This window comes from Mobula hypostoma, chromosome 4, assembly GCF_963921235.1.
Source record: "Mobula hypostoma chromosome 4, sMobHyp1.1, whole genome shotgun sequence".
Classification (NCBI taxonomy): Eukaryota; Metazoa; Chordata; class Chondrichthyes; order Myliobatiformes; family Myliobatidae; genus Mobula; species Mobula hypostoma.
Genome location: NC_086100.1, coordinates 86,472,038 through 86,495,977, shown reverse-complemented (window position 1 = coordinate 86,495,977; position 23,940 = coordinate 86,472,038).

Sequence of the window (23,940 nt, the reverse complement as noted above, 5' to 3'; positions counted from 1 at the left end):
AGAGGACAGCTGAAGGTGGCCCTGAGATTCATTGGCCAGGTAGTGGATAAGTTACAGGCAATTGAATCAGTTCTGGGAAAAGATACTGAAGCAATAATAATAATAATAAGCAGATAATCTCATTTCAATGAGCCATCTCAGCTGAAGGAACAGATGTAACTGCTCACTTGGAATATTTCCTCAAAATATCCATGGTATCTCTGTGTCTGACCAACACTTTATTGCATTTGTTACATTGATAGCTAGGAGGGCCATTTTGTTGAAGTGGAGGGATACAACGGCTCCCACTTTGTCACAATGGTTCTCTCAAGTGATGTTATGTCTTAGTTTGGAGAAAATTAGAAGTCGAACCGTTGAACCTATGTTTGATTTTGAGAAAATATGGAGTTCATTTGCTTGTTATTATCATTTGAGTTAATTAATGGATTCTCCACGATCTAATTGTAAATTTTTTGGTACTTTTTTTTGCTGGCGGTTTGATGTTTATCTTTAGAAGCTTTATGTATGGCCCTGGGGTTGAACACCTAGTGGGATTTTTCTTTTTTCCCACTTTTCTTGCTTAGTAGGGTTTTATATCACAAAATTTTTTCAATCTTTATATAATTTTTTTTTGAGACATTGTAAGTGTTGTTTACTTAGATGTACTCGTGTTTATTTTGAAAAAAAAATGAAAAGATTTTGAAAAGAAAGATATAACTGCTCGCAGCAATTAGTTCAGCAGCTCACCACAGACAAAATGAGTCAGATATCTGCAATTCACCTTCTTATGGTGGCTATCCACAAACTTATTTTGGACAGCCAGTGTCAGCAGACAGCCATTAGCGTTCTCACCAACACAATTCTGCAACCTCCGGTTATGTCAGTCCCACTCCCAGAATCTCACAATCCCCCTTTCTTGCTGCCCTGGCAACCTCAGCCACTAATGCTGCCTTTCCCACATCTGGACCAGAACCAATTCCCATGTCCCATGTCAATACCAGAACAAAGTATTCCTCCACCAGGCAGATACTCTGGTGACCTCAGCAGCTATAGAAATATCAAAATCCAGTGTGAGCTGACTTTCCAAGCCCAGTAAGGTTGCGTTGGTGATGATGCAGGTAAACTGATGCACATGGTAAATCTCCTGAATGGACCTCCACGCAGCCAGTTCAATACTCTATGAGAGCAAAGTCCCCACAGCCCCGTCATTTCAATATTTTGTTGCTGAATTAAGGAGAATTTTTGACCTTCCGGTATGATTTGGATAAGCACATAATAAATAAACTACAAACGGTAGTAAAGTTTTCTGATCTCACAAAATTAGGGGGACAGGCTGATATCATTTGGGCAGCAGAGTCAACAGAGTTAGATCCAAACAAAATCCAGATGTGGGCAGATAAATGGCTGATGAAATTTAATGTAAGTGAATATAAATTATTACATATAGGAAGTAGAAATATAAGATATAAGTATATAAGGGGGGATCTTGTGTTCAAAAGTGAGAGGCATCCTGGTAGACTCATCAATATCAACATCTAGACAATGCACAGAAGTGATTAGGAAGGCTAGTAGAATGTTGGGCTATATAATGCACTCAGTGAAGTTCAAGTCTAGAGTTTTTCTCCTTAAGCTGTTTAATGTGCTTGTGAGGCCACATCTTGAGTACTGTGTACATCTTTGGACTCCAATTGTGTGAGGGATGTAAAGACACTGGTGAAAGTCCAGAGAGGGCTGACTAGTCTCATTCCAGGTCTGCGGGTAAGAGCTGTGAAGAAAGATTGAAAGAATTAAATATTTTTAGCCTTAAGTAGACATAGAATAATAGAAGTGTTCAAAATTATTAAGGGTATAAGAAAGGTGGATGCCAGCCACTACTTCAAAATTAATCCATCATCAAGGACATGGGGCCCAAGGTGGAGACTGGTTAAAGGGAGATTTCAGACCAGCATCAGGAAGCAGTTCTTTACACAGCGAATTGTGGACACATGGAACAAACTACCCAGTTGTGTAGTGAAGACATGAAAAGCAGTGACACTGGAAGCCAAGATGAGCCCGTAGAGGAGTCAATGTATACACAAGGGAACCAATTTCCAGAAGGTTATTAAGATTGATAAACTGGTGTGAGTTTAGAAGTTCAAATTGAAGGAAGAAATGCTGGGGTGAGGTGGGGAGAGAGAGAGTGAAATCTTCATCCCCAGCCCCAGAGTAGGATCATCACCCTGCCTCATTAAAGATCAAAACTTAACAAGGTCGGGCTGCCAACCAGCTTGGCATGCAGTGTCTAAGTGTTGTAGCTTCAATAGTTGACAAGCCAGCTCTATATTCTTAGCCTCTAACTTGCAGCTTAAGTCTGGGCCATCAATAATGATTCCCTCAGCATAATACAGCATTGACTTAGGTCTTCAACCTCATTCTTTACAGAGGAGAAGATGGCAGCGTGACACAGCGTGCGTGGCCGCTCTGGAAAGATATCGGTATTTGTTAAGTAGGTACTGTGCACAATTCTGATTTGATGGAGACAGACGTGAGAAGCACGGAGGAACATCTGGAGAAACTTCTGAAATGCCCGCTTCGCTGCCGCTGCTACTGTGCAATTGAGAATTTCCGGAGGGGAAGGCCTCAAATCCTTGGCTTTGTTTATTGCTTAGTGGCCGGGGCCGGGCTCAAAGCGCTCGGCAGAGATGGTGCTTGGTGCTTGGTGTTGGAGGCTCGAAGTTTTCAGATGGACTCAAGAGTTGGTTGTGGTTGGGTGCTTCCAGGATGCTGCATCAGCCAGTTTGTGGTGCTGGAGGTTCATGGCGGGGAGAGTTTTTCTTCCTTCTACCATCCGTGTGAGATGATGGGACTTTCGAGAGACTTTGAGACTTTTTTTTAACGTGCCCATGGTCTGTTCTTTATCAAATTACGGTATTGCTTTGCACTGTTCTAACTGTATGTTATAATTATGTGGTTTTGTCAGTTTTTCAGTCTTGGTTTGTCTTGTGTTTCTGTGATATCATACTGGAGGAACATTGTATCATTTCTTAATGCATGCATTACTAAATGACAATAAAAGAGGACTGTGTGTCCTCATAATCTAATCTAATAATCTGATGTTCTCATTTTATACTGATGCCTTACAATCCCTGCAAGGAGCCAGAGAGCATCCTGCTGCTATCCTTTCTCCTGAGAAAATCCAATGATTAAAATATGGAAACAATGTGATGTCCCATTTCAACCCTGGCAAAATCTAACTGGTCTGACCAATCCACCGGCATTTCATAACCCATCAGTAAGTTAGCAAGATATCCATAGCCTGTCCACCCTGGGACTCTGCGTCTCTCTTATGGGAGGGTGTTCTCTTTTGGATAGCCTTTTAAAGAAGTGCGTTGCTGCTCAAATAATGAGACCCCAAAATGTAATGTTGAATCAGGTCTGCGGGTCTGGCAAGACAGAAAACACTGACTGTGAATAAGTATATTAATCATTTATTTCTAAACAGTAAAACTTCGACGAAACAGCAATGTTCCCCCAAGTTACAGAGACTACAAAGCTGAATATTCAACAAACATATTTAGTTAAAAGTGCACGCAGAGCATATCTACCCAACGGTTATGTGCACCTCTTGCCTTAAACAAAGGAGGAGACAGCAAGCCTCCTCCACGTGCTAATTTATACCCGGGATATTTGAAACTTGACACCAGGTGGCCAACCAATGGGAAAAGCATCTGCTGTTTCCAAACCATCCAATCATGGCGGAAGCAGCTTCCGACAAAGAGAATAAGCCACGCCCCCACAGGAGAGTAGCCTCCAGCCTAATGGCGTGACTTTTGATTTCTCCTTCCGGTAACAAAAAATTCCCTCCCTTTCCCTTCGTCTTCTGTTCCCCACTCTAGCCTCTTTCCTCTTCTCACCTCCTGTCACTTCCTTTTGGGTCTGCTCTTCCTTTCCTTTTTCCAATTGTCCACTCTCCTCTCCTATTAGATTCCTTTTTCTCCAGCCGTTTACCTTTCCTACCCACTGGCTTTACCTGTAACCTTCCCCTTCCCGACCCTTTTTATTCTGGCATCTTCCCCCTTCCTTTTCAGTCCTGTAAAAGGGTCTCGGCCTGAAACGTCAACAGTTTATTCATTTCCGTAGTTATTGCCTGACCTACTTTCTCAGCATTTTGTGTGTGTTGCTTTGGATTTCCAGCATCTGCAGACTTTCTCGTGTTTATAATTATGAATTTCGTCTTATCAGTCCAGTGTTGTGTTTCCCTTTCCCGTCCCCAATCATCTCATCATTTTTGCCCTCGTCCAGCCTGAACAGTTGCAAATAACAAGCCCTCACCACTGGTACCATCTATGTCGTTCCATTCTCAGTCTCCACCAGAACACATTCTTACAGTCCTCCTTATTCTCTACAATTTCAAACATTGCTCAAGTTCCCACACTTCTCTCTTCTAATGATGGTTCCCTCCTGGAATCAGCAGTTTGTGATCTCTCCACAGATGAAATGCTAATAAACCAGGCACCAGGTTTAACTGACATATCAACGCTGGCTTCTTCTGTGATCCGGGTGTGACTAAGAACAGAGAAAAAAATGGATCCCTCATGGAATTTGCCACAAGATCTATCAGTGGCTCAAACTGGGCAGTACAACAGTGAAAACAATGTTCAGTAGTTTCAAGCAAAGTCCGTTGTCAGAGTCAAATTCACTTTTCATTCTAGTTTAATGTAAATCACAACAATGTGCTGTGAACCTTTTTAACTACATGCTTTTTTTTATAAACTACTCTTTTTCAACACATAACAGCTTTATTTCAGGACTCTTGAACATTCAAATTTCTTTAATATTTTTGGCATGTACTGTAGCACTGAGAAGTCAGGTCGGACGAGTTGTACTTTTCTACAGATTTTAAAGAAAGCTCAGATGTGACAAATAAAATACATTTTCCTGAAATGACAAGAAAACCATCAAATAACTATGAAGGAAACACGGTAGGAAAAAAGGGGTCCAGGGAATGCATGGTCTCATTTTCCGACAAGGCACATTTCAGCCTTTGTGACTCAGAAGTGAACTCAACAATTTCAGGTAAGGGTCTGCTTTAGCAGTGATGCCAATGATGTTCTCATTTCTGGAAGTGGAGAAGTATAGATTACGTTATCTTACTATCTCCAGCTATTGGCATGCACATCACAAATAAATTCTCCAGTGAAACTCCTCTCTTCTCAACTGTCTTCCTTGGTTGCTTGCAGTTCAACCTGAAGCTCAGGTGAGAGTGTGAACTGCTTCTTTGATTTATTTTAAATTCCAGCAACAACATAACATGGCCACAATGTTTGGCAGAACAACACAGAGCACAACAAAACAGAACATACTAAGCAATAAAGCAACAGCAGAGAAAACAAGCCCATTTTCTCCCTCTCAGCCAACCACATATACGGACGGCCCTTGCAACTCTAAGACAAACCTCCTGCCTCCAGTCTCCAAGCTTCAACATTACAGAGACAAAGGAGTTCAAATACCCCTAAACAATCATTTTATTTCACTCTACGAAAGACATTTATTTTTTTCAAGCACTTGCACTTTCCAACCCTTTTTGGTACTTTCACTGAACTATTTCTCTTCAGCAGTTTTAATGGAGGATGCTAGGCCTGAAATGTTATCTGTTTCTCTTTCCAAAGCTGATGCTTGACCTGCTGAGTTTTCCAGTACTTTCTATTCTTTTATTTAATGCTGTGTACATTTCCTGTTTTCCTCCCAAGGACCTGATGAGATTACCCCAGTTTATTGAAGGAGGCAAGAGATGAAATTACTGGGGTCTTGACTGGTATCTTCGTGTTCTCTCTATCCACAGGCAAAGTCCCAGAGGACTGGTAAGTGGCTAATTTTGTGCTTCTAATTAAGAGGGGATCAAAGGAAAATCCTGGGAACTATGAGCCGGTGAGTCTCCAGTCAGTTGTAGAGAAATTGCTGGAGAAAATTCTCAGGGAGAGGAAATGTGAGCATTTGGATACACATGGCCTAATTAGAGAGAGCTTGGTGCAGGGAAGGTCATGTCTTACTAACTTGATTGAGATTTTTGTCCAGGTGACAAGTTAGATTAATGAGAGTGGTCAGTGGATGTTGTCTACCACCCCACCAGCCTCTGCTTCCAGCACAAATATCTCTGTAACTTCTGCCATCTCCAACGGGATCCCACTGCCAAGCACATCCTTCCCTTCCCACCTCCCCCCACTTTCTAGTTTCTGTAGGGATCACTCCCTATGTGATTCCCTTGTCCGTTCGTCCCTCCTCACTGATCTCCCCCCGGCACTTATCCTGGCATCGGAACAGGTTCTACACATGCCTCTGCACCACCTCCTTCACTACCATTCAGGGCCCCAAACAGTCCTTCCAGGTGAGGCGACACTTCACCACTTCACCTGTGAGTCTGTTGGGATCATCTACTGTATCGGGTGCTCCCGGTATGACCTCCCGTACATCGGTAAGAACTGATGTAGATGCGGTGGAGATGGAGGAATTGAAAAAAGGTGATGGCATTTTTACCAGTAACTGAGTGGGAAGAGGTATAGTCAAGGTAGCTCTGAGAGTTAGTGAGTTTATAATAAACGTCAGTAGATAAGCTGTCTTCAGAGACAGAGATAGAGAGATCGAGAAAGGAGAGGGAGGTGTCAGAAATAGAAATAGACTAGGTAAACTTGAGGGCAGGGTGGAAGTTGGAGGCAAAGTTGATGAAGTCAACGAGTTCCGCGTGGGTGCAGGAAGCAGCATCAATGCAGTCGTCAATGTAGCATGGGGAGTGATGCCATGATACCTTTGAGAATGAGGGGCTGAGTGGCCTTTTCCTGTAATTGTTATGATCTTATGTTGAATGAATTATTTTCTGAAAGGAATACACTTTGTGCACCTAGGAGAAATCTGATACAAAAACAGTAAGTGTGGGAAATAACCAGTAGGTTAGGTAGCATCTGTGTGCAAAGGGAAATGGTTTACTATGTTTCATGTTGATGAACTTCTGCCTGAACTGGGATAAATTAGAATTGAAACAGTTGTAGAGAAGGTGGAGAGGGGAATGAGGGGGCAAACAGAACAAAAGGAATGGGCCTTCCACTTGTACTGCCAATCCATAAACTAATGGTTGAGATTATAGTCTCCCTCGCCTGCACCAGGAAACCGTGTCTTCCTTCATTCACTATTTACATTTCTATTGATTCATCCTGAATTATGTTACAGCAGAGTCTTCACAGCCATACTTGGCAGAAAATCCCAAGGATTCAGCATCCTCTCAATGGAGAGATTTCACCTCAGTTCTGTCCCAATCTATTATCTTGAGGTAGCGATCACCTTGTTCTAGATACACAAGTCATCTTCACATCTACCCTGTCAAGCACCGCATTAATCCTGGACATGTCAGGAAGATCACCTCTGGGTTTTCTAAACTCAGATGAGTTTAGGCCCAGTCAATTCTGCAACAAGCTCTCCATGTTGGAATCAATTTGGGTAAACTTGCTCCATTAATCACAGATATATACAGAGATAGGGAAACAACACCTATGCACAATTTTTCAGATCCACTGGTGGAGTGAATGAACTAACTGTGAGAATGAGGATGGCAGGTCCACATGGAGAGCCCCCAGAGATGACAGAACTTGCTCGATGCTTGATTCTCAGTAAATTGGCTATGTATATTTTCTAATGCAGTTTCATAACAAATTTAATACTTCCATTTTCTTAAAGCCTAAATGCATTGAAAATTTTAAGCTCCTTATGGACCACGTTAGGGAATTGGAGTTGGAGCTGGATGAACTACAGATCCTTCAGGAGGCTAAGAGTTTGATAGACAGGAGACACAGAGTGGCAGTCACACCGACGTTTGGCTGGGTGACCATCAGATGAGGGAAAGGAAACGGGCAGTCAGTGCCGGGTAAGCACCCCACCCACGGCATTCCACATGTGTGTGAAAGACAGGAGGATGGCCAGTGTGAGTGTAGAGCTTCTCAGGGATGAATGGGGAAAATGTGCCTGGTGCTGGAGGAGGTGGTGAAGGCCCTAAAAGTCCCTCCAGCTTTCAAATCCCTTACTCACTCTTCCTTCAGTTAGTCCTGACGAAGGGTCTCGGCCTGAAACGTCGACTGCGCCTCTTCCTATAGATGCTGCCTGGCCTGCTGCGTTCACCAGCAACTTTGATGTGTGTTCCCTAAAAGAATACATTGCTTCAGTGCTCACCAAGGGGAAACACTTTGACTGACGTAAGACCAGCATAAAACAACCTATCCCCAATGCTGTCAGATTGCTGGAAAGTCCATGAACCCACAAAGACTACCTCTTTTACACTATTTATTTATTTTATTTCTTGTTATAACTTAAGCATAATTCTGTTATGTCTTGCATTGTACTGCTGCTACGAAACAACAAATTTCACAAGATACGTCTGTGATGGTAAAACTGATTCTGAACTTCCCATACCTTTCCCTTTTGCTTTCTGACTAAATTTAGGGCATCTCAGGCCAACAATGTTTCTCTTACCTTTGCATCCTTATCCTTACCTTCTACTGGAACATGCCAATCCTGAATTCTAACAGCTGGTCTCTGCAGAATACCCACATGACAGATGTGGATTTATTGACAGCAGCTACTCCAAGTCAACACTGCTTAGTTCTTTAATATCCTGTCATAATTAGCCCTCCTCCAATTTAACTTCTTCCAGCAAGGTCCATTTTTATCCTTACTCATAACTGCCTTAAAACATGAGTCATGGTCAATATATCTAAAATGTTCACCCACTGTCACCTGGTCCAAATCGTTTTCTAAAATCTAGGTTGAGTACAATCTCCCATGTATTTGGACCCTCCACATACTTTATCAAGAACCCTCCCGGATGCACTGAAGAAACCTGCTCCATCTGTGCCTCTCAGATAACGGAGGTTCAAATCAACACTGGGAAAGTTAGTCCCCACTATGACAAAGCTGTTGTTCCTCGACCTCACAGTGACCAATGGGAGGCCAATTATTTTATTGAGATACAGCACAGAGTAGGCCCTTTGGGCTATGCCGCCCAGTAACACCTCAATTTAATCCATGCCTCATGATGGCACAATTTACAATCACTTTCCAACCGGTACATCTTTGTTCTGTGAGAGGAAACCAGAGCACCCGGAGGAAACCCACATGGTCACAGGGAGAACGTACAAACTCCTTGCAGGCAGTGGGTATCTCTTTCTCACTTCACTAGCACATTGCATGATAGTAACCCTGAGATTACAACGCTGCTATTTACTGTATCTTTTTACCTAGTCCCCTAAAATCATTTTGCAGGGCCCCATCCATACTGCCACCTCTGTCATTTTGAGTATGTGTTGTCATTAGGGACCACAGATTCCAGCTGATCACACAACTGGAAGGATATGCAACCTAACCCTAGCATGGTGATTCATGGAGCAATTCAAGAAGAGACAGAGTAGAGAAATATATTGTAACTGGATATGGTATAATCACAGGAACAGATACTGGTTCTCTGTCAAATAAAAAGAATAAAAACCAAATAAAAAAGTTCTTTCCTCCCCCTGCACTGGTACTGGTGTCCTACGAATTCAAACGCACTTCATTCTTTGTGCCACACCCATATTCCCTCAGTAGAACCTCCTTTTCTGCCTATATGATTGGTACCCCCATGGCTCACGACAATTGGATATTTCCCCGCTGTTCAAAATTCCTCCAGAGAGCAAAAGAGATGCCCTGAACCCAGGCACCAGGCAGGAAACACGGCCACTGGAACTTACAATTAAAATTACATCAATAGCAAGAACCTATCACAAGCTCAGACTATGCAGAATCTTTATGGGTACTATGATTGCTTCTTGCTATTGAATTAATTTCACTGGTGATGGTGAACCTTATCGTTAATATAAAGGGTGTGATTGCACTCTGAATTACAGTGCAGCTAAGCTTCCCCTCCCTGTTGCAGTGTTTAAAGCTTAGAAAACAGTTCTTGATCATATTTGAGCCAGGCATCCAACACTTGCTGCAGATGTGATCACCAGAATCCATGATGGGCTCCACCTGCTCTCACATTATGCAACTACAACACACCACCTGGTCCTGCAAATCTACTTTATTTAATTAGTTGTCATCTGTTTTATTTCCTCTAAGTATTAAATTGCTATTCTCTAATAAGCAGTAAGGGAAATAGGCAGAAAGAGCAGGTTTACCCTGTGATCACTGCCCTCACTAACACATATGCAGCTTTAGATACTGTTGTGGGGGAAATGGCCTTTCAAAGGCCAGCGCCAGATATAGGTCTGTGGCACCATACCTGTCTCTGATCCAAGAAGGGAAGGGTGTTGTCAATCAGAGCAATACTGATGGGAATATGATAGTAAGGAGCACAGATGAGTGTTTCTGTGGCTAAAGTTGGAACACGAGGATGTTGTGTTGTCTCCCTGGTGCCAGGAACACAGTGGGTAGAGGACATTCGGAGAGAGGAGTGTGATCATCTGGAAGCTGTTATCCCTATTGGTACTAATGACATAGACAGGGGTATGGACGAGGTTCTGCAAGATGATTTTTGGGAGCTAGGTAAAAAGATAAATAACAGAGTTATAATCTCAGGATTACTACAATGTAATATGTTAGTGTAGTGAGAAGTACATATATTAGGCCAGTAGATACATCACAAAGGAGTGGTGTAAGAGGAAGGACATTTATGAATCATTGGGCTCTCCACCTGAGAGGTGGGACGTGTTCAAACAAGACTTTTCATACCTGACTCAAACAAGACCTTTCATGCCTAAATTGGAGTGGAACCAATATCCTGAGAGAAAGGTTTAAAGAACCTTCCTTATCAAGAAACCACAGTCAGTACACGTCAGTGATGACTTTACTGATTATCAATTTATCGATGGAGTTTAAGCAGACACATAGTCATACACATGCCCTCTAGTCTGAGACTATCCCACTATCGGAAACTTCCTCTCCACATCCACGCTCCACCTTCCAGACCCACGATCACTACCATCTAGAAGGATGAGAACAGCAGGTACCTGGAAACACCACCACTTGGAAATCCCCCTCCAAGTCACTCACCATCCTGACCATCCTTCATTGTCACTGGATAAAGATCATGGAATTCCCTCCCTAACGGCACTGTGGGTGTATCTACACCTCAGGGACTGCAGCAGTTCAGGAAGGCAGCTCATCACGACCTTCTCAAGGGCATCTAGGGATGGGCAATAAATGCTGGCTTAGCTGGTGATGCCCATATCCTACAAATGAATAAATAAAAAGAAACTCTGTTTAGCGCTTTCAGTATTTTATAGGCTTCAATTGCATCCCTTCATTCTTCTAAACTTCAGCAAATATAGGCCCAAAATCATCAAACAGTCTTCATATGTTAACCCGTTAATTCCAAAAATATTCTTATGAACCTCCTTCGGACCTTCTCCAATGCCAGCACATCTTTTCTTAGATAAGAGCCCCCAAACTGCTTGATGATCCATTTGCTGAGAGGCACAGCAGCCCATGTTTAAAAGCTTGGTGACTAATTCTGAAGGGTTATGAATTCCAACCTCTACTCAATAAACAGCAGCATAATGTATGTTTCACCTTTGTCTGGATTCTCCAAAGCTGAGTTGAACCAACGTGTCTGAGGCCATTACAGACCTGCTATGGCAGTAAGTGAATTGCAGCAGATCCAGATCCTTACTCAGGCAGAAATTTATTCGATCACCAACCTCTTGATGCCATCATTATAGTAGATTGAGTGCTATAGTCCATAAGACCATAAGATATAGGAGCATAATTAGGCCATTCAGTCCATCGAGTCTTCTCCACCATAGGGCAGCAATTGAATGCATGTCAACGATATGTATGTATCATTGAGATGCATTCTATATTTTATATACAATAGCATTGGAGAGAGATAGGAACAGAGAAGTTAGAAAAGCATTTAATTGGAGGAAGGGGAATTATGAGGCTATCAGGCAGGAAATTGGAAGCTTAAATCTGAAACAGATGTTCTCAGGGAAAAGTCCGGAAGAAATGTGGCAAATGTTCAGGGGATATTTGTGGAGGTCTGCATAGGTACGTTCCAATGAGACGGGGAAGTTATGGTTGGGTAAAGGAGCCGTGGTGTACAAAGGCTGTAATAAATCTAGTCAAGAAGAAAAGAAAAGCTTACAAAAGGTTCAGAGAGCTAGGTAATGTTAGGGATCTAGAAGATTATAAGGCTAATAGGATGGAGCTTAAGAAGGAAATTAGGAGAGCCAGAAGGGGCCATCAGAAGGCCTTGGTGGGCAGGATTAAGGAAAACCCCAAGGCATTCTACAGGGGTGTGAAGAGCAAGAGGATAAGATGTAAAAGAATAGGACATATCAAGTGTGACAGTGGGAAAGTTAGTATGGAACTAGAGGAAATAGCAGAGGTACTTAACGAATACTTTACTTCAGTATTCGCTATGGAAAAGGATCTTGGTGATTGTATTGATGACTTGCAGCAGACTGAAAAGCTTGAACATGTAGATATTAAGAAAGAGGATGTGCTGGAACTTTTGGAAAGCATCAAGTTGGACAAGTCGACGGGACCGAATGAGATGTACCCCAGGCTACTGTGGGAGGCGAGGGAGGAGATTGCTGAGCCTCTGGCGATGATCTTTGCATCATCAATGGGGACAGGAGAGGTTCCGGAGGATTGGAGGGTTGTGGATGTTGTTACCTTATTCAAGAAAGGGAGTAGGGATAGCCCAGGAAACTATGGACCAGTGATCTTACCTCAGTGGTTGGGAAGTTGATGGAGAAGATCCTGAGAGGCAGGATTTATGAACATTTGGTGAGGTATAATATGATTAGGAGTAGTCAGCATGGCTTTGGCAAGGGCAGGTCATGATTTATGAGCCTGATTGCATTTTTTTGAGGATGTGACTAAACACATTGATGAAGGAAGAGCAGTAGATGTAGTGTATATGGATTTCAGCAAGGCATCTGATAAGGTACCCCATGTGAGGCTTATTGAGAAAGTAAGGAGGCATGGGATCCAAGGGGACATTGATTTGTGGATCCAGAACTGGCTTGCCCACAGAAGGCAATGAGTAGTTGTAGATGGGTCAAATACTGCATGGAGGTCGATTGCCAGTGGAGTGCCTCAGGGATCTGTTCTGGGACCCTTACTCTTTGTCATTTTTATAAATGACCTGAATGAGGAAGTGGAGGGATGGGTTAATAAGTTTGCTGATGACACAATGGTTGGAGGTGTTGTGGATAGTGTGGAGGGCTGTCAGAGGTTACAGCGGGACATTGATAGGGTGCAAAACCGGGCTGAGAAGTGGCAGATGGAGTTCAACCCAGGTAAGTGTGAAGTGGTTCATTTTGGTAGGTCAAATAGGATCAGAGGGATCTTGAGGTCCGAATTCATAGGATGCTCAAAGCAGCTTCGCAGGTTGACCCTGTGGTTAAGAAGGCGTATGGTGTATTAGCCTTTGTCAATCGTGGAATTGAACTTAGGAGCCGAGAGGCAATGTTGCAGTTATATAGGACCCTGGTCAGACCCCACTTGGAGTACTGTGTTCAGTTCTGGTCGCCTCACTACAGGAAGGATGTGGAAGCCATAGAAAGGGTGCAGAGGAGATTTACAAGGTTGTTGCCTGCATTGGGGAGCATACCTTATGAGAATAGTTTGAAGCCCTGGGAAATCGAAGGAGGATCGGCGACATCTGAACAGCTCATGGCTTCAGTTCAGCTCAAGTACATGCGACCAGCTCACCAATGTCACGGAGTGAACCAGAACTGAAGTTCTTTATTATGTACATGCATATCTTCCTCCTTAAAGAAAACAAACATAATACTATACCCTCATAAACTTGAAAGAATCAGTAATGCTTTCCAACAAAGGTATTTACATTATCTTCAATTGTGATAAGCAAATACAGTCCCTTATTCACTTATCAACTCTCAATCAGTGTCTGAGGTTGTTTGATGATGCTTTTTGGTCTGCTATTTATTTCCACAGATGTAGTGCAATAGTACTGTCTTTCTGAGAACTCTGATCAACATGTTCATTCCTTTCACATCCATCTGCCAAGATCTTATTTGTTGATCTCCGTCCTTGTCCTTGCTCTGTGACCATAATTTGTCCCATGTGCCTCATAATGGAGTCCTGGACTACATCCATGTGATCAGTGAGTCTTTCGTAAGTTCCAAGTGATTCTGTCTCAATTCACAGAGCTCCTTCTGTTTACTGCATATCGTAGATAGCGTAGAGCATAGAAACATAGAACATAGAAAACCTATATCACAATACAGGCCCTTTGGCACGCAATGCTGTGCTGAACATGTACTTACCTTAGAAATTACCTAAGGTTACCCATAGCCCACTATTTTTCTAAGTTCCAAGTACCTATCAGCCTCTCTATTGTGTCTGCCTCCACCACCGTTGCCAGCAGCCCAATCCACGCAATCACCACTCTCTAGGTAAAAAAACTTACCCCTGACATCTCCTCTGTACCTACTTCCAAGCACCTTAAAGTTGTGTCCTCTCGTGTTAGCCATTTCAGCCCTGGGACAAAGCGTCTGGTTATCCACATGAGCAATGCCTCTCATCATCTTATACACCTCTATCGGGTCACCTCTCATCTTCCATCGCTCCAAGGAGAGACGGCCAAGTTCACTCAACCTATTCTCATAAGGCATGCTCCCCAATTCAGGCAACATCCTTGTAAATCTCCTCTGCACCCTTTCTTATGGTTTCAACATCCTCCCTGTAGTGATGTGACCAGAAATGAGCACAGTACTCCAAGTGGGCTCTGACCAGGGTTCTATATAGCTGTAACATTACCTCTCAGCTCTTCAACTCAAAGATCTCGGCAATAGCAACTCCTCCTTTTGGTTTGTGTTGAATTGTTCTTGTTGTTCTGACCTTGGGGTTTATGCGCTCTCCCCATCCTCCGTTTTATTTTCTTCTTCAACTTTGAAGAGAATCATGGAGATATTTTTGATTTCTAGTCTTTAACTGGAGGTCGATGAGGGACAGATTTTGAACCAAAGGTGCATGATGTGTAAGCAGGACTGGCAACAGCTTCATCATGATCGCTCTGTTTAGCACTGGCATCCTGATTGTCATGCCGGTGTAGCTGGTATTGATGTCTATGGAAGATGGACTTCTTGTGTTTCTCTGGCATAAACTCTCTGGAGCTCTCATGGATGCTGTTACAAGTTTCGCAAGTTGAATCAGGTCAGCTTCTGAGCCCCTCAAAGACATCTGCGTACTGGTTCATGTGTGAATTGTGGCAACTTTGGTCTGTGAAGCCACCACAAAAACCTTTTTCACCAGGTTGAGCTTTTTACATGCACTCAGAACTAATGTTGGCAATATTCCTTTCTTCTACAATCAGTAACTGTGCCTTTAGGTGCTGTTCCCTGTGCTTAAAAGTCACTAGACAACTCCCTTTTACCGCAACGTTCTCTCCAGTGTGTCCTGTCACTTTTTATTTTCACTGGGTAATTCTTGCTCTTAACTTAGAGTCTTGCAATCATCACTCAATAACAGATTCACCTGAGCTCCAGTGTCAAACTTGAATGGAATTACTGTCTCATTTACAGACACTGGAACAATCCATTCTGTTTTACCAGCAGCCAGTCTGTGAAGAACCTACAAAGACTTCCTCCATTTCTTCAGCAACAGTGTGCAACTTTCTCTTGGTAGCCAGCACTTTGCAAAGATAATTCTTCCTCCCACAATTATTGCAAAACTTTCCATAAGCCGGACACATCTTTGGGATGTGCCTCCCTCCACATTCACTGCATTTGCTATTTGAATCTACCTCTCTTCTATGTGGTTGCTTCTGGGAAATACCTTGTGATCTGTCCTTCTGTTTTCACAGCGTGCCCTATTATTTCTGTCCTGTACATCTCCTTAGTTTGAGATTGTGTTTTCTCCACTGCCCTACACAAATTCACAGCCTTTTCCAGCATTAAATCTTCACAGAGCAATCTTTCTCTGAGAACATCATTTGGGATTCCACCAACTATTTTGTCTCTATCTGGTGAATCTCTCAAATCTCCGAACTCACAGGACTTACTGTTACATACCTCATAGATATCTTGTGACTGTCTTATGACCATGATGTAATTGAGTATTTTATGAGCATGAGGTAATGGACATGTGATGGTGGGGTGATATAATTTTCCCGCCAGTGTGAGGTCACGTGATGACATGTTCACCATGGGTATAAAAGGGAAACCCCTGGGGTGACGCAGTTAGTTTTTAAGTTTAGTTCGTTATTTAATTCGTCAGATACTCCGTTATGCTGCGTATTAGTCTCATGATGCAGTTTCGTTTTAAAGTGGAGTTCTACTTTTTATTGTAAGTAGTATTGGAGAGTGAAGACCTTACCAAAGTACAGGAATTCACCAAGTTGAGTAAAGCTGATATCGTTCGGTGGTTTTGGAGAGGATCGACCTTTATTGAATCTTCGTTCAAGAAATAGTGACCTGCATGAGATAACCACTGCTAAAGCAGGAAGGGTTGTGCAGTGTCTATTCTCCAGAGGAAAAAGTCAGTTCCTCTAAACTGGTTTATTTCCGTCATTGTGAATCCTGCGGACAAGGCAGTTTCCGGCTGGGATCAGCAGTAACGTCACGTCTTAGAGGAATTCTTTACTTCAGGAAAGTCTCTCCTCATTGACTGTATAAATCCTGACGAAGGGTCTCGGCCTGAAACGTCGACTGCGCCTCTTCCTATAGATGCTGCCTGGCCTGCTGCGTTCACCAGCAACTTTGATGTGTGTTGCTTGAATTTCCAGCATCTGCAGAATTCCTGTTGTTTGTTGTTGACTGTATAAATCTCTTGGATTTTTGAATTTACCATTCTAAGAACTGTGTTCAAATTTACCACTTTAAGAACTGTTTTTGCATTTACCCTTTTAAGAACGGGTCCAGAGTTGCCGTATAGCAGTTAACTTCCGGTTAAGTTAGTCGTTTAAATACATTTCGCTATTTTTGAGCAGGGTTTGTTTGTTTGTTTTTATAAAACCTGACTCAATTCTATATTCATTGTTGCTGGTCACGTGAAGCTGTAAGAAGTGTGTGAAGCTCAGCTAAGTACAGGTTTCCCCTGCTGTCCGAAGGTAGAGCATTCCTATGAAATGGTTCATAAGCTGGAATGTCGTCAAGTGAATAAGCAATTACTATTTATTAATATGGGAAAAATTTTTGAGCGTTCCCAGACCCAAAAAATAACCTACAAAATCATGCCAAATAACAGTAACATATAGTAAAAGCAGGAACGATATGATAAATACACAGCCTATATAAAGTAGAAATACTTTTGAGCAGTACTGTCTAGCGCAGCGAAAATGTCATGGAAGCGCTCTCGGCAGAAACACTCTCTCCAGTAACCTTTAAGCTATGAAGCTGCCAAATCATCCCAAATAACACAGAAAAATACACAGCCTATATAAAGTAGAAATAATGTATGTACAGTGTAGTTTCACTTACCGGAATCAGGAAGACTCCAATAAATTGCAGTTTCGTCACAGTTAAACATTTGCTTATATGACTAACCACCTGACTCAATCGGCAATCGCCTCTGATCTGGGCCGACATTTATGTGCCGGGCAGCACCTAATTAATTAGCTTGACTATTTCGGCTTTTTTCTTAAAGATGTGCTGGGTGCATTCCGACTACTGCTGCACCACTGCATTCTTCGCGGCAATGTATCGGTCCGTGGCCCGGAGGCTGGGGACCACTGCTTAAACTATGAAGCTGCCCTCGCCTCAGAAACCGATCAAACCACCCATGACTACCTTTAAATTCCACTTTCGCAACACTTTAATCACCATCATCCAGTGCTTTCTGTTTCAGCCTATTAAAAAGACCGACTGATTTCTCCTTAAATATAAGAAAACTTAACGGAACACCATGCTTTGTACACCCATCAATCCACTCAAGCAATAGACTTCCCATTTTATCCATTATTGGATGCCGACTAAGAGAGACCACTTTGCTATGAGCAGAACCAACAGTAACATCGGCAGCTTCAAAATTCTTTCTCTCTGCATATAAATAGTGCGAATGGTGGACACAGGCAAGTTCAACGCGCGGACAATGTCCTTACTTTATTCACCACGATCAAAAAGCTTAATTATGTCTAGTTTTACACTGTGTAACACCCTTACGAGCCCTTTTAGGCTTTTCCAATACCTTAGAACTCATCTTGCTAATGGATGCATGAAATAAATCCAGATAAAGCACGCATTTGAGCATTGCTGGTTAGAATGCTGTTCTGGGGGAGGAGCTTGGCTGTTCAGGCCTCTTTTCATAACAGTGAAAACACCTTCTGTTAGCGAAAACAGGTACCTAATATAGGTCTTTCGTAACAGCAAGGTGTTGTAAAGCGAACGTTTGGAAAACAGGGGCCACCTGTATTGGTCAAAGCTAACACCTTGTTTCTGTTCACATGAAAATAACTTACGTTTTTTTAAATGTGATGTTTTTACTTGGGACAAAATTCTCCTTGAATTTTGTCATCAGAGTCTCCAATGTCAAGTATCTCATCAATTTGAAAGCCGTTGTAGATGTCCAAAGCATCTTTGCCGATTACATGTAGAAAGGTAGATGCTTTCAATTTTTCATCTGCCGCCCCCCCCCCACCCCATCCTCGGTTCTGCTCACTGATGAACATATATTGAATTGCTGTTTGAAGTGTTTCCAATTATCAGTTAGATTGTCGGTAAACTTCATCGGTGCGGGAGAACTCAGCTTATCCATGACTGAATTTTCGAGCTCTCACCTGAATCTCTCTTGGTGAATTCAGTGAACAACAGTAATTTCAAGACACAATGTGCTCTCTAGCAGGTAACTTCTCTCTGTCAGAACATAGTGTTTGTTTCTTAATTGCTCACGGTGTTTCCTCCTCATGCTGACTTCTGACCTCGAGTTATGTTTGTTCTTATTAAAGACAAACAGCATAAGTAAAGACACCAACACATATTTTATTTACAGGATACTCCAGTCATGGTTTCAGCTGACATGATTCATGTGACCAACTCACCAACGTCACTTCCGTTATAAGTGTGAACAGCCGCATTGCACACTGGGAATTGAAATTCTTTATTATGTACACACATAATAACACAGCATGACATCTAAAACTTTGACAAACGTCTATTGATGTATGGTGGAGAGAATATTGACATTACAGCCTGGTATGGAAGCACCAATGGCCTAGAACGGAAAATCCTCCAAAAAGTAATGGATACAGTCCCATGCATCTTGGATAAAGCCCTCTGCACTATAGAACACATCTACATGGAGCATTGTTAAAGGAAGTTGCTCTTTTCTTGCTGCTGCCATTAGGAAGAAGGTACAGGAGCCTCAGTACTCCCATCATCAGGTTTAGGAACAGTTATTACCCCTCAGCCATCACGTTCTTGATGCAAAGGGTATAACTGAGCTCTTCCCTCATCATTTGGATACACATTCAAGGACTGCTCATCTCATGTTCTTGATATTTATTGTTTATTTTATCTTTTGTATTTGCATGGCTTGTTGTCTTTTGCACACTGGTTTCTTGTCCATCCCGATGGGTGTGGCCTTTCATTGATTCTATTGCTGTACATGCCCACAAGAAAACCACCGCTGCCTGTAAGGAGTTTGTACCTTCTCCCTATGACCATGTGGGTTTCCTCTGGGTGCTCTGGTTTCCTGCCACAGTGCAATGACGTATCACTTAGTAGGTTAGTTGGTCATTGTAAATTGTCCTGTGAGTAGGCTAGGATTAAACTGGGGTATTGCTGGGCGGCGTGGCTCAAATGACCTGAAGCCCCTATCCCGCACTGTATCTCAATAAATAAATAAACAAAAACAAATATTGGGGTTATCGTTGGTGACATATATGTAGTTTAATAATAAATTCACTTTGAAATTTGAATTTTGAACGAATAGATATTTAAGTGAGAGTTAACAGAATTGTTGAAAAATACTGAGAACAACAGATTACTGACAGAGAACACAAATTTCTGAATGAAATTGTGCCACATTCTTTGTTTTGGAGACAAGGAATTGATCAGAAATGATTAGGACTCCTTTAGAGACAACATATGAGGGTTTATTTATAGCTCTAACATGTTCATTTAAAAGAACCATCGGGAACTGATGCTGACCTTGGTTGCAGATTAAAGCGCATGATATGAAACACTTCTTTCATCTCTCTCTGACAGGATGTAACACTCCAGAAATGAACATTTACTCCAACACTATAGGTTGGAATTCTACTGATCACCCAAGTGATGGGAGAAGAGTATGAAGTGTTTTCTTGTAAAAGTGGAGAGACCACAGATAATATCATCTGGACAGGGCTTGTGCTCTAGCAGTGGACCAAGCAAAACTGAATTAATCATGTATATATGATTATTAAAATGAAATACAATTCAGGACTATAGTGCGATGGGGAGTGGGTAGAAGAACAAACATGGAATATTGAAAAGAGAAGATGATTCTACCAACATGGAGTATCCAGCTGGTGGCAATGCCATGGGGAAAGTTGTTTAATAATTATAATTCATACAGACTATACGAATATGACTACAATACCACCTGCTACACCATCTCCACAGGCAATAGTATTTTCCACCCCAGCACAACTGCAAAGTGAAGAGGACATTACAGGAGTGACTGGTCAAGGACTGGTGACAAAACCTACTAGAGAGAAGGTAACATTGGTCCCTATAATCAACATGTACAGGTGATCTCAAAATTAATTGGTCTTGCTATCCTCACTTAGTGTCCTACTCTCAAACAACAATTACCTCAACTTTTGTTGAAGGAGTAAGGGACTTAAAGCCATAGAACCTGTAGAGGGCTGGAGGAACTCCTAGGGGCTGGGTGTATAGCAGGAAGATCTGCAATCAGCATTCCAGATAGAGCAGAACTACAAGCAGTTTGAGAGGCCAAAGGGTAATGTCAGGGGTGTAAAGGGTAAAGGTGAGTGAAAGATATGACTGACATGAACAAAACAGGAGAAAAGGTGTGTTCCCGAGTGAGGTAAGAATCCTGGAGCCTTATGAGGAAATGATGGGAACACATCTCAAGAAGAAGATAAGGAAATTATGTGCTCTGTGTATGCTGTATGGCTACTTTCCCAAATGAAAGGTGGTCTGCTACAATGAGCTGGACATTAAGTCCCTAACTGGATATTGACCCAACAGCTTAGACAATGGAGTGATGTCACACTATCTGACTGCCTCCTTATTGCCTTAGCCAGAGCAGGCCAGGTAGACTTGGTTTGTCGGGATTCCCTGGTAAATACTTGTTCAGAACTCAGCAAATGCCTCACCAGCTGCGAATTAAGACCTTTGTTTCACACCAAGTTCACAAATTATACCTGAACAGGCATAATATAATTGTCCATACACTTACACGCCCAATATCAATCAATACGAGAATATCGACAGTTCCGCGGTCAGAAACATTTAAGACCAACTTCATGAATGTAAGGTGTGACGACAATGAGGTTCTGAGAGAGTTTGTGGCTACAGAGTTAACGCCCATTCCACCCCTCCACTCTGACTGATAAACACCAGTAGATGAAGGGAGGGGTTAATACAGGAGTGGTCAGAAGAGAACAAACACAGATGGAACCATGCAAGGGAAGCGAGGAGATATCACGAGAAAAACCTGCACTTGAATAGGCTTGGCATTGGGGATTAAATGCTTACATCAGCCCTTGGGTTGGAATAATTGGTCGTACAATTAGTGACATTGGTAGCTTTGTTTTTTATGTTTTGTTGTTATAGGAATAGGTATAAGAGGTTAGAGTCATCTTTATTAATTAAGAAATAAGTAAAATTGCTTGTTGAAATAAACAGGTTTTTTAGCCTTGGGGAAAAATACACATGCAGGACAACAAATACTTTATTGAGTCTTTAATTCCTTTATCTGTTTTAGATGTTTTAATGCAGAAAGAGGGTTATCAAAATAAAAATGACAAAATGAATTAAAAAGAAACACAGTTCCTGCTGTTACAATCCCAGCTTAATTTCGGTCCACACGTTTATATGCTGTATGAAAATAAATAAAACAAATTATGCAAAACCAATACGGTAATGGCAACTTTTGGCACATATGTGCTTAATATTCACATGTAGGCTAGACCCTGAAACGAGTTTTCCCCACTCACGCTACCAGGCCGAAAAGGAACTTTATACAGCCATGCTATCCAGCACCAATACCTTACTTGCAAAAATCTTTCCTCACCAAATCTAGGAAAACCACTCAAATATAATTCACTTTGGAACACGGTCGCTCTTCTTCCTGCTTGCAGATGCAAAATGACATCTCCTTTTTCTCTTTAAGGCACAGGCAGCTATTTTAGCAGTATGAGGGTGAGCACGTAAGTGCCCTTTAACAATAAAAAATGATATTCAACTGTCACCTGGTTACATATGGAATTGGGACAGTGACAAGGAAGATGTGAGTGCTCTACATTTTCTAAACCACCCTGGAGATGACATAAATTAAGGGAGAATTGGATGTGAAGAAAGACCCTCCCGAAGGCCTGATCATCCAGAAGGATGAGTGTAAATAAACAGTCATTGTGATGAGATTGGCTAAGTCAGAACCCAAAAGATGAAATCTAGGGGTGCCAGTAAACATCCAATAGGAACAGAGTATTCTTGGCTCTGTCACAGCAGAGAGATAAACACAGCTGATCATGTAACGGAGAGATAAACAGGTTTTCCACAGGGTTGCTATCTGGCAAAGGAAGTCTGTAACAGGTTCAAACTCGCTCAACCACATATTGGTGATCACAAAAAAGTGATCTATAATAAATTGTGCTGGAAACCATCTGAACAACAAACTTAAAATTGCAGAAGGTTGCCTTGATATTAAAAGGTAAAAGTGGGACTGCACACAGCCTATGTAGCACAAAGGTACTAACGCATTACATTCTAAAAATCTTATCTCACTCTCAGTATAAATGGCACATATGGGGTAGAGATTCTATGTGTTGCAGGGGTGGTTGAGGGAGGAGGAAACAGACAAAAAATGTGTAAGAATAATGAAGGCTTAAAATTGCAGAGAATTCATTCGAGAACAAGTGAATCCCCTGATGGTGTCAACTTGCTATAATGAAAAAGTTTGTTTAAAAGGTAACTACAGACTCCATATGAATCTGTTTCATCTTCAAAATATAGAAGCATAGAAACATAGAAAATAGGTGCAGGAGTAGGCCATTCGGCCCTTCGAGCCTGCACCGCCATTTATTATGATCATGGCTGATCATCCAACTCAGAACCCCGCCCCAGCCTTCCCTTCGTACCCCTTGATCCCCGTAGCCACAAGGGCCATATCTAACTCCCTCTTAAATATAGCCAATGAACTGGCCTCAACTGTTTCTTGTGGCAGTGAATTCCACAGATTCACCACTCTCTGTGTGAGGAAGTTTTTCCTAATCTCGGTCCTAAAAGGCTTTCCCTTTATCCTCAGACTGTGACCCCTCGTTCTGGACTTCCCCAACATCGGGAACAATCTTCCTGCATCTAGCTTGTCCAATCCCTTTAGGATTTTATACGTTTCAATCAGATCCCCCCTCAATCTTCTAAATTCCAACGAGTACAAGCCCAGTTCATCCAGTCTTTCTTCATATGAAAGTCCTGCCATCCCAGGAATCAATCTGGTGAACCTTCTTTGTACTCCCTCTATGGCAAGGATGTCTTTCCTCAGATTAGGGGACCAAAACTGCACACAATACTCCAGGTGTGGTCTCACCAAGGCCTTGTACAACTGCAGTAGTACCTCCCTGCTCCTGTACTCGAATCCTCTTGCTATAAATGCCAGCATACCATTCGCCTTTTTCACCGCCTGCTGTACCTGCATGCCCACTTTCAATGACTGGTGTATAATGACACCCGGGTTTCGTTGCACCTCCCCTTTTCCTAATCAGCCACCATTCAGATAATAATCTGTTTTCCTATTTTTGCCACCAAAGTGGATAACTTCACACTT